This window comes from Corvus hawaiiensis, chromosome 20 (genome assembly GCF_020740725.1).
Source record: "Corvus hawaiiensis isolate bCorHaw1 chromosome 20, bCorHaw1.pri.cur, whole genome shotgun sequence".
Lineage (NCBI taxonomy): Eukaryota > Metazoa > Chordata > Aves > Passeriformes > Corvidae > Corvus > Corvus hawaiiensis.
The window spans coordinates 9,516,543-9,531,473 of record NC_063232.1 but is presented as its reverse complement, the minus strand read 5'-3'; the positions used below and the strand labels follow the sequence as shown (position 1 = coordinate 9,531,473).

The 14,931-nt window shown below is 44.5% G+C and overlaps 1 protein-coding gene across 2 annotated transcripts in view; it reads right to left on the bottom strand.

Moving 5' to 3' along the window:
* The window catches only part of AUTS2 (activator of transcription and developmental regulator AUTS2), a 778,303-nt gene that overhangs the window by 358,705 nt on the left and 404,667 nt on the right, over nt 1-14,931 (bottom strand). The window lies entirely within an intron of this gene.

The following is a 14,931-nucleotide window of genomic DNA, read 5'->3' as shown; positions in this document are numbered from 1 at the left end:
TAAATACATCACACGCCAGATTTGGCTCTTAGATTTGCAACACTGAAGAGTCTACCAACAGAAACTACCTAGAAAGTCTATTTTCCATTAAAAATACTCAATACTTTTCAAGTTTAACTGGTCCATTTTTACAATGGTTTCTGCATTTCTTGGCTCTCAGTTCCATTGTCTTGTCCCATATGGCAAACACAGCTCTACATGTGACTGCTTCCACAGATGACTTCAAGCAGTATCCCTGATTTTCATGGAGGTGGTGGAGGCCCCCATCCTCTTCCATGGAAGACAAAGGCAATCTTACAACCGAATGCATTTGTCAAACAAGGGTGTGACACTCGGTCAGGGCTCTCATCCTGTGCAGTGCTGTGTCCAAGGAGCTCTTCCCTGTGCTGGGCTGCAGGGACACAGCCAGGCTGCACTCTGAATGCAACACCTGCGGGTCCACTCAAGCAGGGCTGTTTTCTTTCTCAGAAACTTGAAGAATCTTCAGTTGTTCAGAAATAAGTATGCATATGCATAAGTAAATGAATAAATACAGATGTGCTGAAGGTAGAGGTAACCTGTGACTGTGCCCATGTAATTTTCTAAAAAAGCAATTTGGTTTGGAGATGTATCTACTGAATCTAGTCAGGACTGTCTAGAGTTATGCTGCTACTCCTGCAATTTCATGTAAATCACACCAGTTATTATTTTGTTAGGGAAATCTATGGGAAAACTTGGTGATTCTTCAGTGTCACAAAAAAATAATCAGGAGTAAGGAACACAGAGCCAGCCAATGTGCAAAGGGGACAGGCAGAGCCTTCCTTCCAACCCAGAACTGAGAGCCACAAGAAAATCCAGCTGCACAGCTGGGCCAGGCTGGAAGAGGGAGGCATTTCCATGTCTCCCTGATCCAGGACAGCTGGGAAAGATGTTCCCTGTTCCCAGTCAGGCCCTCCCACCATGAGCACAAAGAAACACCACAAAGATCTTCCCCCACTGGCCCGAGCTCACCCAGCTCCCTGCACACAGCTCCCAGGCGCTGAGCCAAGCCCCCGGCACACACAGCGAGGTGATCCAGTCCTAAGGGCCCAATTTCCTCCTGCACCAAATATTTCCTTTACCAATTTGTCTCCAAGGACTCCCCAGTGCTAACTTGGCCTGGCTGCAGCCAGAGGAGACAGGGCTGCTCTAGGAGACAATTAGAGAGGTGTTTTATTTGGTGCTGCTGCTTCCCCAGTGACTCTACAAGAAGTCTGTGAAGTTTCATCCACCTTGGTGAACATCAGCTCTGGGAGGTCCTGTCTGCCTTGCTCTTCCTTCTACTCGAGGATAAATGCTCTCAGGGATTCTATACCTTGTGGGCAAGGCACTGCTTCATGAGGAGACTCAGGAAAACCCACAGCAGCTGCTGGAGGGAAGTCATGACACCCAGGTGAGCCAATCTGCTGCTGCAGAGACTCCACAGCCTCTACCTTACACAGCAAGTTCTGCCTTTTCACCATCCAGCACTTGTTTCCAAAAACGAGCCAAGGGCTTCAATGGAAGGAGGAGAACGGGCTGAGAATCAGTGAATCATCTGTGTTGGAAAAGACCTTCAAGATCATTAAACCCAACTGCAAACCTCACACTGCCAATGAACAGAAGCTGGGAACAAGCACCCTATTTAGAACAAATATACATTAGTAAATAAAAAGGAAATGGCATAGACAGAACCAATTCATGGGTTTTCACTGAAGGCAGGCAGGTTTTCCTGCTTTTGACACATTAAAGCTGTTCATAGCCTCTGTGCTCAGCTGGTACCAAGGTCTGCTGTCAGACTTCCTCCATGCAGCATCCATAAAATTCCTCCAGAAGCTCCAGGTACTGAGAAGAGAGAAACCCACACAAATCACTGAGCTTCCCCACTGATACATCGGAATACCTGCTGTTCAGTAGAAGTCCTCATAGAGTAAGTGGCAAATCAATTTTTAGGCTATTTAAAAACTACTTTGGGTAGCCATAACGGGTTACTGTTAAAATGATTACGTAAAAGGCACTCAAAAACTGGACTTCTGTGAAAATTTCACTTCGAAATAAACATTCCATCAATAACTTGCTCCAGGCCTTTTTCTGGCTTACAGCAAGCACCATGTCTTTCTTCTTCCTGTATTTAAAAACCTAGAGGGCTCCCTCAGACTGTCACTGCAAACAGACTAGGGAAAGGTAATTCTGCTTGTGGTTTCTGTCTCTAGAATGAAGCCCATTTCCTGCTCACACAAATGTGAACATTTAAAAAGTTATGAATAAAATCAGTGCACACCCCCAGTGCTCTTCTACTTCCTGCAATAATACTTAACAGAAAGTCAATTTACACTGCAAAACTTACTATGCACTGGATATTAATCAGCAAACGCCATCTTATTTTGACCAACAGGAGATGAAAAGCTGGTATCCAAAATATACAGCTATTTTGCTGTAGTAATCCTAGACTGATCAGTCCATGGAGGGCCACACTGTAACTACAGAAACGCTCAGTGCCATCAGTATTCCAAACACAGGCAGACAGGCAGATGTCCCATTGCAGAGGGAATGCCAAATGTCTATCAGTGAGATGTTACCATGGCCAGAAATAACCGAGGTAGGATGACTGAGTGGCTCCTTTGTGAGACAGTCCAAGTGGGGGAAATATTTACTCTTCGAGTTGAGAAATCTAAAATCAATCTAATGTCACTTAAAAATAGGAGTTGCACTGTAACTGATATGCTGATCATAGAAACCACACACGGAAGACGCTGCTATTTCTGTAAATACAAGGCAGTGCAAATGTAGTTCCACTGAATTCAGGGAACCTACACTCATTTATGGTAGGTGAACATCTGGTCTTTTATATTTGGAGAAACGTAGGATAAATACTACCCCATCATTCCAGCAGATTCCTGTTAACTCCCCCAACTTAAATGGATTTACACCAGAATTTATTTTTTCTTAGACTCCCTACTTGAAAAACCATGGACATTAAAAAAAAAAAAAAAAAAAAAAAAGGAAAAAATTCAAAAGCACATTAGTGCTCTAAAACCCAGCTTCTATTTCCATAAGTCATTTCAGCCACTGAGGAGCCTGACCTTTGCTGTCCTCCAAAAAAATTTAGGACTGTGAGAGATCAGCCACCTTTTGCTAAAAGCCTTGGGCTCCCCTGCCCCTGCCTTTACAGATCTGAGCCACAGCTCAGTTGTGAAGCTTACAGACAAAATTTGGTCTTTATGCCTTTCATCAGCTGCAAATGTCCATTCACACCAACATTCAACCACATTGTGCCAAGGAAACAGAGCGAAGAGGTCTTAAAAATATCCTTGTCCTGAAGGAAACTGCTTGAATTGATGAGTAAGTACCACCAAAACCCTTAAATGCCTTCAAACTCCCCCAGCAGCAGTGACAGCAGCGATCTCGAGCCCTTCTGGCAGGACAGGTGGTGTGCTAAAGTGTCTTGTATTATCTTTCTTCACATCTAACTCATCTGCTCCTTTACTGAAGAACACAATCCACATTGTTAGGTTTTGTGTGTATCTGTGGTTTATGTAACATTTTGTGCTGTCTAATTAGTTCACCAGCAATTAAAAATAAACCCATGGCAAAGCTCCACTTGCCGGTTTCACCTTGTCATAAATGTGCTCGATGCTCACTGTGTCTTAAATAAAACGTATCACTGGGAGGCAGAGATCTTTTCCGTCAATTTTTTTCCACCATTTGGTATAATTATTCCTGACAATTTGCCCATCACACTGCAAGAGTCTTTCCAGAAGGAGAAAAATACTACTTTGTGTTCTTGTGATCACAAGTCTAATTGAGCGGAAAACAAATCTGTTAAAAAGAGAGAAAAAAAGAAAAGGGGGAAGAAAAAAAGGGAAGAATAACGAGAGATTGTGGAAAGACAAGCTAATCTTTCACTTGGTTAAAAAAATATGATGAGCAAAAGAACAAGGAAACCTGCAACCAACCACTCCTGAAAGTCTGAATAGATTTTCTTCCCATGGATTCGAGAGGAAGTCTCTGCAGCAGAGGCTGTTTTAATAGAACTGATGATGAGACTCAGGTCCATTTTCCTGTGATGTAAAGGGTTTTTTTGTGGTTTTTAATGTTGCCTTTCCATATTCCCTCGGAGCAGGGGCCTGGCAGTGGCTGGGGCAGGGCACAGCTCTGCCAGCCTGGAGCCGGCTGGGCAAGGGCTACCCTCCCTCTCTTCTGGGGCAACACAAACGAGGGCCACGTGTGTAATTCAAGCTGACAGGAAACATTAGCACTGCCATACACTTTGTCAATTAAATGATGGTTTAATCAGCACAAATCTGAATGGTCAAATAATGTTATAATTAAAAGGAAATAATGGAAAGTGGTGTGGTGATTAATTAACAGAACAGCAAGTACCAGCAGCACATCTTGTCTGTGATATCACTTCTCCCCCGCTCCACGCTGGCTGGGGTGGGGGTGGTGGGAGGCACGCTGACCTTGCAGCCTCAGAAAATCCATTTCAGAGCTGCAGATCCAGCAGCAATGGCAATTTTCACAAGCTCAAATAAATGAGGGGGAGCTTTGCCTCCTTACCTTCCCTGCAGTGCTCTTCAAAGCACTGCCACACACGATCACTAGTGACTCTCGACTTTTTTTTTGTCTGCCTTTACAAACAGGAGACTGGATACCTTGTAAACCCTGGACACATTGACATATATTCTGGAGCATCAGGAGATAATGGCCCGTGTTTATCTCCCACTGCCTGATGTGTTGATCGGTGAAGCAGCTCTGTCCCTTTCCCACTGCCGTGGCACACAACAGCCCCAGCACAGCTCGTGCTGCAGAGCGTGACAGGAATCGTGACGCACAGGATCAAACACAAAATCAAATTGTGACACACAGGATCAAACACAAAATCAAATTGATCACCAAACACTGCAGCTCTCAGGAGGCTGCACTGCTCTGCAGATGTGCATCGTACACGGTATGAAAAGGTACACTACAATGCCAGCAGTTGTAAGATTCAAGAACGAAAATGATCCAGTTTCCCTGTGTGGGAAGCTCATCTCTGGACAGAAGTGATTAGCTCTCAAACACTCTCAAAATTCATGCCTCTAACGGAACTTTAAAGCATCAGGGGTGTTGTAAGAAAGGCCCCAAATGAAGGCATATAAAATTTGAAACTATTTTTATAGATGACATAAACTTTAAAAATCTGTGCTTGATTTGAGCTGGATGTGATCAAACCTTAAAACTGAACCTGCTGCTAGAGCTCAGTCTGCTGGACTGTCACTGGGATGCCAGCTCTGATGAGACTGCCTGGCCTCCAGCAGACAAAGGCTGGGACTATCAATGCCATTCTTTTACTCCGGGTCAGCAATCCACCTCCTAATGGTCAAAAGTTCATCAAAGTCCAACTGCTGGCCCTGCACAGCACAGCCCTGAGAAGCACAGGGTGGGACTGTTGGGGTGCCCTATGCAGGGACAGGAGTTGGACTTTGATGATCCTTTGGGTACCTTCCAGCTCAGGACATTCCATGATCCTAAAAAAAGACCTGCTGATGGATGTGTTAAAACCCAGGAATGGAGCAGAAGGAGTCAGGTCCAATCCTGTTCTTCAGCACGGGGAGAGCTGCCCCAGTGCCAGCACATTCCACCCAGCACATTTCCTGAGGTCCAGGGCTGCTGAACAACAGAGCTCCGAAAACTCTTCACCCAAATTTGTCATGTTTTCCCTGATTACAGTGAAACAGCAACATGCACATTCAATCACGGGTAAAATGAGGGTGGGATGTTTTATTTAATATTTATACGCATGGCATACTGGCAAAATTACTGGCATCTGTATGTGTGTGAATGACTGTTTTGAGGAACATGTGTTGTGTGCAATGCTGTTTATTATCAGTAAATGAAGCCAAAAGCTAAGTTGAAAATGAATGCCAAATTAAAAATTATATAAAATGGAGTGAAATGATTTAATTAGCAGATTATAAGTGACACGCTTTACTATTAGAATTAGCTTGGGAGGGATTGAGGGAAGGGAGGAGGAAAAAAAAACCCCTTGACTAGACACAGAAGGGTGGAAAAACATTTCTTTTTCCTCTATCTGTGGAGTTACAAACACAGTAACATATTGTCCTGGTGTTTATAATCACAGACTCTGCTGCCGTCACAGTACTTGCTTAATGAGGCAGCCAGTTAGAAATAATGAGACTTTGAAACAAATTGTTCTTGCTTCTGAAAAGAAAGAGAAAGATGCATGGTACTCTAATACAGGGCATTTAGAGCGTTCTGCTAACATCTCTGTATTTAACTCCTTGTACTGTATCCCTCCAGTGGAATTTATGAGTGGAGAAATGTGTTGTGGTTTCTTATAAAACCAGGAAGAAAGCTCAGAACTCTATTTATTCCCAGGTTTTGCCTCTAACTTGTTGCACGACTTCATTAAAAAAGCGTTGCCTTGCTAAATTAATTACCACATGTGGAACCACTTTGAACATTTTTGCTTGGTGTCTACCTTCGAAACAGAATATTTCACTCCTGTAATGATCTTCTATTAAAATTGTCAATATTCTTTGCCAGCAGGAATTGATTTTGCTTCTCTGAGCTTCCAGGAGCACAGCTGGAGAAGGACGTGTCCCTCCCAGCACTCCATGGGACGTGGGGATGTCGGGAGGTGGGAACCCCACCCCTGCAGCCTGCACTGGGCAGCTGCACCCCCCTGGCTCCCTGGCACTGCAGGCAGGGAACGGACGTAGATTCACAGATTCTTCTCCATCATTTCCCTGGACACCCCATCTTGTCCCAGCACTCTCCTCCTCCACACAGACTTTCCGAACAGCATATGGAGCTCACAGCCCGGCTCCTCTGTCCCCAGCGTGCGGCTCCCCTGGGCTGCCTGTCAAACTCCCACTCCCCTGCTCCCAGGGAGCGGAGCCGTCCGAGTCTGCGGCACCCTGAGAATGCTCAGTGCTCAATACAGCCTGAAAAAAACCCATTACCACGCACAAGCCCCTCTTTGATAAAGTAATCCTGCTTAAATTCAGAACCCACAAAACCATGACAACTTTGGTAAGCCTTCAAACGAAAAGCCTTTAAATTATTTTCATCTCCAAACACCAAACGAGCGCAAATGTAAATAGATGTATACGGGCAGCAATACTTCTACTTATTTTGGTGGAAAGCCACCAGCAGCTGCCCCTGGTGATCAGCATTACAAGCCTCCACTGCAAACCAGCATGGAGAAGCAACTCCAGGCTCTGACCCCCAGAGCAGCTCAGCCTCATGGAACGCTGAAACCTTCCAGCAGCTCTTCCTGGAGCAAAGACACGGCAAGCTGCAGGAGGAAGGTGCAGAACCACGGGGAGGTGGAAGGAAGACCCTAAGCACGATTCACTGAGCGGGGGCAGCCCTGGGAGGGAGCAGGGAGGCTGCCAGAGGGAAGCACAGCCAGCCCAAGCCTGCTCCAAGAGCAGAGCAGCTGCTGGCTGCTCACACAGCCATAAGGCTGCTTCCCAGCCAACATGCTGCTCCCAGTGCTGAGCAGCAACTGCAGAAAACAACAGACGGGAAATAATAAGGGCTACATATTATGTGTAGATTAAAAAAACCCCAGGTTCTCCAATCGAGCATGCCTGCACCTTTCAGCTACTCCTTGGTAGCTGTGATCCAGGACCAGGGGTTGAGTTATAGGAGCTCTGGCTCTTTCTCTAAAAGCCAGAAATACCACAGTTTGCAGTCTGCACACAAGACAATAACCCACATTGCTTTCTAGGCGTCTACTGGCATTGAGAAGCCTCTGATCAAGTTGCTGATTTGAAAAAAAAAAAAATTAGAAAAAAACAAGACGGAGAGTGAACTTAATAGAAACCACTTTAGATGTGTTTGCTTATAGAAAAAAATGCAGGCTGGAACGGGGTGGGGGTGGGAGGATTTTTTTCCTAGTCTCCCACGTACTCCTAAAATGGTCTGTGCATTGCCTGGAAGTAAATCAATACTAAGCACAGTCCAGGCAAGACTGCCATCTTACATGAAGCACTGACTGTAAAATAGACACAAAAGACACATGATACTCTCTAAGGTCCCCAGCAGCTATAATATCCATCCTTGGCAGCTCGCTTGACATTTCCTTGCCCTGCTTCTCAGTCCTCTTTCTTCTGTCTCCTCCCTCCCCTCTCCCCCTCTCTCTCGCTAACAGCCATGCTCTGCTCTCAGGGGCTCGCCGACCGGGTGAACAGATAACAAACCTGTCAAGAAGGGTTTAGCTGGGGAATAAATCCTGCACTCGCCAGGAAATGATGTGTACAATGGGAAAATACAAGGGATGACATGAGCCTTCCCTTCTGAGAGAGTGGCCAGGAGATGCTTAAAATGTTACAGCTCGTGCTAAATGGACATTGGGATGGCTGATTAGATCGTATCTCAGACCTTTCAAGTACCTCCCTTCCTCCTCACTTCTCACTGCTACTGAAGACACACAAAGAAAGCAGACAAAGCCCATCCCTGCTTCTACTCCTTAAAATATATATATATATATATATATATTTAGAGGCTTGGTCATGAAGAAGGTGGGGTTGGCATGTGCTAAGCTTAAGGTCAAGGCTAAAATCTCTTTTAGTGGCAGGAAAGGTCATATGAAATCCACTGGGTAGTTACAATTTCCATTTATAAAAAGGAAATATAAAAGCAAGAACCTTATCTTGGGAACTTAATACATATCTTGGCTTATTACTGTTTTCAAAGGGCCTTTTGCACAAATCTGATTTGCACTGGTGCAATAAAGATTCATTATCCTTTTACACAGCAGACTTTGCATTTCTGCTCAGGATTTAATTATGAAAAACAGAACCCATCCCATAAACAGATGCTAATCACAGTAGGAAAGTACTTCCATTTGAGTAACAAGGTAGCTCAGAAAGTTTGCTTGGGAGTTTGCTGTATCAGCAAGAAGAGCTATGAGGGAGGAGAAAAGGGAGGGAAGAAGAGATTCCATCCTTCTCACAGCCAGCATCCCCACGCTGGGGTCTCGGGGAGCAGTTCCATGTGTCAGGAAGTCCCTTCTCCAGCACGCACGCCTGGTGAAGAACCTCGTCTCCAACTGCTTCTCGAGATTCCAGCTCTGGCTGCCTCAACCCAAACCCTCAAATTCCAGTCTTGGAGAACTCTGAGATTCAGATGGAATCATTACTTTTGGCCTCTAGTACAGCGAACTGTGCAGCTGCTGTTGAGGACTGTTCCCTACATCCAAGCACACACACCACGGCTCTGACAGGGATTTTTTAAAGCAATGTCATCCACCACATTGACATTTTACAGAGTGGGGAATCTTGCAAAAGGAAACTGCTGCCAGGGCACTTCCAGCCCTTGAAATCCAAGGTGCTGGGTATCAGCATCTTTTTGATATATTTTAAAATACCTTTGAGATGCTGATACCACAGTGTAAGTGTGACTCCAGTGGATAGATATTACATAAATTGTGCCTGTTAAGTGCACAATGAGCAATCCAGGGTAGATACTCTGGTGAGACAAGCTGTGAGCAAAGCAATGCCACTTGCACAGAGAATGCTTCCCACATAAAATCTAAAATAGTTCAGTTATCACAAATAAGTCACACAATGGTTCCTTAAAGTTTGATGTAACAATCAGGAAAACATGGATTTTGGTAACTTTGCACAAACTGGTGTTTCAATACACATTAAAAAGTTAAATCCACTGTGCAGTAACCAAGTAGACAAAAAATGCAACTGCTTGTAATACTTATCAGTCGCTGGCAGCACCAGTTTACTTAGAGTAATATAGAAAAAACCATCAGTATCATGTACATACTATACATATTCTATTTTATAAATATTTTATAAATATAACAATATAATAATATCTATAATAATATATCCAGTGTCTTCCAAGAGAAGCCACAGCCCAGGGTCCCCTCGTCAGTGGCCAGCCCTGCCTAAGCAGATAAAACCATGTGAATGACAAGGGGCTTCTTGCTATAATCAAGGCCACAGTGGGTCTGGACAACTCTGCCTGTGCCTCTTCACACTCACAGACAACAACTCCCTTTGTGACATAACACAGTGCAATAAACTGTGCAACATCTTGAAGGAACAATGCCTTCACTAATGATATTTTAATGAGGAAATGCATAGGCTAATTACTCTGTCTTCTAGCTAGTCTAAAACAAATCCTGCACCCAAGAAATGCAGTGTTGAAGGGCATTTTTCTGAAGTTTTGCTTTCTCTGTTTGCTTTGAGTTGGGGTTTTGTCCTCTTTCGTGATGGTGCAAGCAGGACTAAGCAGGAGTGCCACAGAAATGGCTTTGGCTAAGAGGAAAAGATGACTGCTGAACAAGATCATATCTTCTTTTTTTATTCCGTGTAAGTGTTTTCTTAATTTGCAACTGGTATTTTAAGGAAGAGACACATGAAGTACTTATCTGTTATTAGAGGACTTCAGCAATATAATATGATCCTGTTTATGCCCTAATAGCAGCGAGTGATGGACTGGTTTGCCACAGACACCATTTTATTACTGCAGGGCCACATGTGCTGGGAGTTGCAGTGACCTTACACTCAGAGGTTCCCATCTTATTTCCTACTGCTAAGTGTTGCTTTTTTTTCCATTTCTGGAGGGGAAGAAGGTCACTTCTCACTATTACTGTTCCATTAACTTACACTACAGCATACCCGTTCTTAATCCAGTAGCACCTTACATTGTGCCTTTTAACTCAATAATGCATTATTTTCTCAAGTCTTGCCTACACTGACCAAATTAATACCAGAGGTTCTGCAGTTATCAAGAGCAGAGCAGAGAAGATGTTTAGTGAGGGTACTGAGGGGCTTAGGCATTGTCAGAAATCTCTTTTCCTTTCACCTTTGCAATTGTTAACACTGAGTGATGGGCCCCCCACACGTCTGCAGATCTGCACTGGACCTGCATTCTCATTCTCAGACCAAACATGCCATTTTTCATCACTTTCTCAATAATGCTGATGCCTCACAACCTTTCTCCACACACATCAGACAAGACAAAATTTGCATTTTAGCAATGTTACATTTTCTAAGTATCACTGTTGGGTCAAGGTGTTCCTCAGAGCCAGTGGGAAAATGTGGGAATACAGGGTATCCATGCCACACACACTGCTGGGAGTGCTGGGGCTCTGTGTGGGACAACTTTTACTCTATTAAACAGTGGCTTTGCTCACCTGAAGGAAGAGTCACAGCCCTGACCCGTGATTCATGTATCACTGGAGCCCCTCAGTAACACTGTCAGTATGATTTTATCTAGCAATTGGTCTAGGTCTAGCAAAAAGTGGCTCTGGTTCAACTTGTTCTGCCATTTCTAATTTATCTTCTTTAATAAATAAATAAACAAATAAGCAGGGATGTTTTATTTAAGAATTTGATTCTAGACATATCAATGCATTAACACACATCCCTGCAGATTCAGCCTTTTCTGATTGAATTCTGGATAATTTTTACTCAGTGAATGGAATAGGAAAAGTCCAGGATGCCAAGAGAATAATATACTACAAGCTGGTGTTACGATGACATGCTTCAAATAATCCCCAGCCAAAACGAAATTTAATTATAGCCATTGTTTGTATTATTCAAAGGACTATTGACAGTAAATCTATCCAGCATGACGTTTCCTCTTTGTATTCATTGCAGCCTTTAGACTGGAAGAAAAAAAAAGAAAACTAAGAAAAAGGAAATGTTCTCCCCCCGTACTCCTTCCCTGGTATCAGACTACACAAGGCCACTGAAGCCCAGTTGATTTCCCAAGTCCAATTATTTTGCAGTACACAATCCTCCAGAACAGCACAGCTCACCTGGGGACTGGGGCTGCCTAAACACGCCGCACTTAATGGAGTCCCTGAAGTTGTCTCCATTTCATTGCTTCTAACTAATAGGCTGTGATTTTTTTTTTCCCCCAAACAGACCACAGCTCTTCCCACTCCCCTTGCCCATCCTCCACGCAAAATCCAAGTGGCTAACGAGGCATTAGGAGACCACCTCCACTGCAAACCTCCACTACCACCTACTGACTGCAGGGCTGAGCGCCACAGCCTGCTCACCTGTGCACCTGTGCGGCTCCTCCCGCATCTCCTGCACCTCTTCCCGCACCTCCTGCACCTCCTCCGCACCTCCTGGGGCTCCTCCTTCACCTCCTGCTCACCTGCCACACCTATGAAGCTCCTCCCGCACCTCTCAGGAATCCTGCTGCACCTCCCGGGCTCCTCCTGCATCCCTTCCCGCATCTCCTGGGGCTCCTCCCAGCTTCATCACAACAACAGAAAGAGAAATGAAAAATGCAGTCCTGTAGTGAGTGCCTGCCAGTATGAATGCTACTAGATGCCTTCCAGGCTTAATAAAAAGTGTTCTTTCTTAATGTCTTGATGATTTCAATGATTTTAATATAATCGTTCCTTTTTATTCTTTTTTATAATTTATAAAGAAAAAACAATTTTTTCTTTTCTTTCAATCCCAACCTATTGTTTCTATGCATGTGCAACAGGGCAGGTCTCCAGCAACAGATAGAAAACTGCCACTTCAGAAAGGACACTTGTATGAATTGTTCATCAAAATGTGATCTTCTGCCTCCCTTTTTCTCCTAAATCCCGTATCCTTTGGGTTTCTGTATGATCTCCCTTTCAGTGCCTGTCTCGGCCAGCCAAAGACCAGTTATAAAGCACCTGTTCTCCAAAGAAAAACATGAATCGGAACACAAAACCTGCCAATGTTTGCAAGTGCTGAGGTTCAAAAGTAGGAGGATTTTGAGGTGAATATGACTGTCATATTTAGAAAGCCCCACACAGCTGCTGGGGAGAAAGTACTGCTCACTGAGGAGTCCTGGCAGGGCTGGAGCTGGGCTGCCTTTTTCATTTGGCACTGGAAGGTTTTACTCCTGCTGAGGCAGGGTGCAGTGAAAGATCTCTTACAGTCATCCACAGAAAGCAAAACATAATCTTTCTTTTTCTCTGTTCCCCCCCCCCCCCCCCCCCCCCCCCAAAATACTATTCTGAAGTTTTCTGGAATGTAAAATGATGGAGCGAGGGAAAAGATCTTCACATGCCTTCACAGGGAAGGGCTGACCCTCTGTGAGCCCCAAGGCTGGTGACAAAGCCCTGGGGGGACAGGAGGTGACACAGCCTGGCCTGGGAGACCCAGGGGAGCTTTGGAGCCCTGGGAGGATGAAACCCCGAGAAGCCTGGTCTGATGTCAGAGCCTGGACTAGAAACTGCCTGGAGTCCCTTCAGCCTGAATTATTCTATGATTCCCCAATTCATTACAGCAGCAGATGAGAACTGCACTGATGGTTTTGAAAAACAACAACAACTGAGGGCATCTGAAGGCTCCTCAGAGGAGGTGGAAGGGCTGTACAGGCACAAAAGGCTGCCAGGGCACAGCCAGCCCCGTCAGGAAGGGCTTTGATTCTGCAAAATCAGCTCCTGAGTAGGAACCTCTCTGAAAACTGGAGGTCTGAGGGGAAATGAAAGGCAAAAGCCTGCTCCTCCTCTGCCCTGCAGTTTTCAGGGTCAGTGTGCTGGAAGGACACGTCGAGACAGTGCCCTGATCCCAAGGAAAGCAAGGACACAAACTCTGGGGTCCCTGAGGATCTCTCTCATCACTTGCTGCTGCCTGACAGCTGCCTCTGTGCTCTGCTGCACCACAACACTGCAAGACTTATTAAAAAGCATTTGAAAAGAAAGTAAGGAATATTTTATGGTCAGGCTGTGATGGTTTAAGGTGTTTTTTGTTCATTAAATTACATAATTATTTTTAGTTACAATAAGTAAGTACAGAGAAGTAAAAATCACACTTTTTTACGACAAGCAGAAAACCCATCCTGGGTGGCTACTCCTCTGATTATTTAATAAAATTTCTATCTTGATAATCTGTTGTGAAGAGGAAATGAAACACTCCATTTCCTATTTAAAATCCAGCCAAAATACTTAAAATCATCAGGACTGTATCATGTGAGAGCTGTCTACACAAGATCTGAGCAAATAAACACGGTTTTGGAAATGAGAGAACTCAAATTGAAGCAATAAAGAAAACGAAACCACCAAAGCATTAATTCAGCCTAGGACAGTGGATTCCTGTGTTTTTCTCCTCAGTGAAAGACAAAATTCAGCGGAGAGAGGGCTGGTGTTGAGCTGGAGGTAACAGGAGGTCTCACAGCTCTCAGTACTCCAGACACCTTCACTAGTGGGTGTCTTCCTGCAATAAAAAAACGCAATATCACACTTTATGTAGCCTGTAAGCTGTCTGGGCACAGCAATTATCTTCCCTAAACAGCGGGGGCTTATGTTTCTTCAGATCTTAAAGAATTACAAGTGAGGATGAGGGGTGGGAAACTGGGCCCAGCCCCTCCCTGCTGGAGGCAGCGTGGCAGGGGGACGAGGGGCTGAGGGGCAACTGAGCTGGATGTGCCCCCTTCCTCCTGATTAAAGCAAAGGATCTCAGCAGATAATGTTCTGGACCCATTCAGTCTATTTCAGTTGTTTGGAAAGGTTTTGTGGCTGAAAAAGCATTCTGAAACAAACCAAAGCAAAATGATTTTAGACAACTCTTCTTTTAATTTTTAAATTTTTTTTAAACTTTCTTATGTCTGTGTGGGACAACTTTCTACCATCCTCAAAAGACTTTCAAATGTCTGTTAGAAAAGAGGACCAGGCCTACCACCTTTGTAGCAAAACTATAAATGCTTGGTTCTTACCAATATCCAGTGTACAGTCACAGGCACAACCAGAGAACGTGAACAGAATCATAGCATCAAGGAATGGCTTGGGTTGGAAGGGACCTAAAAGACCATCCCATTTCACCTCCAGGTGAATTTTGTATTTTGGGCAGTTTTCTTAAAACTGAGCTGTCCTGTATCACTAATCCCACCAGAAAGTCTCTGCCAGACACGTGGGATACACCGTGAATGCTCCAGGCTCCACATGTAACCAACTGTGTGATC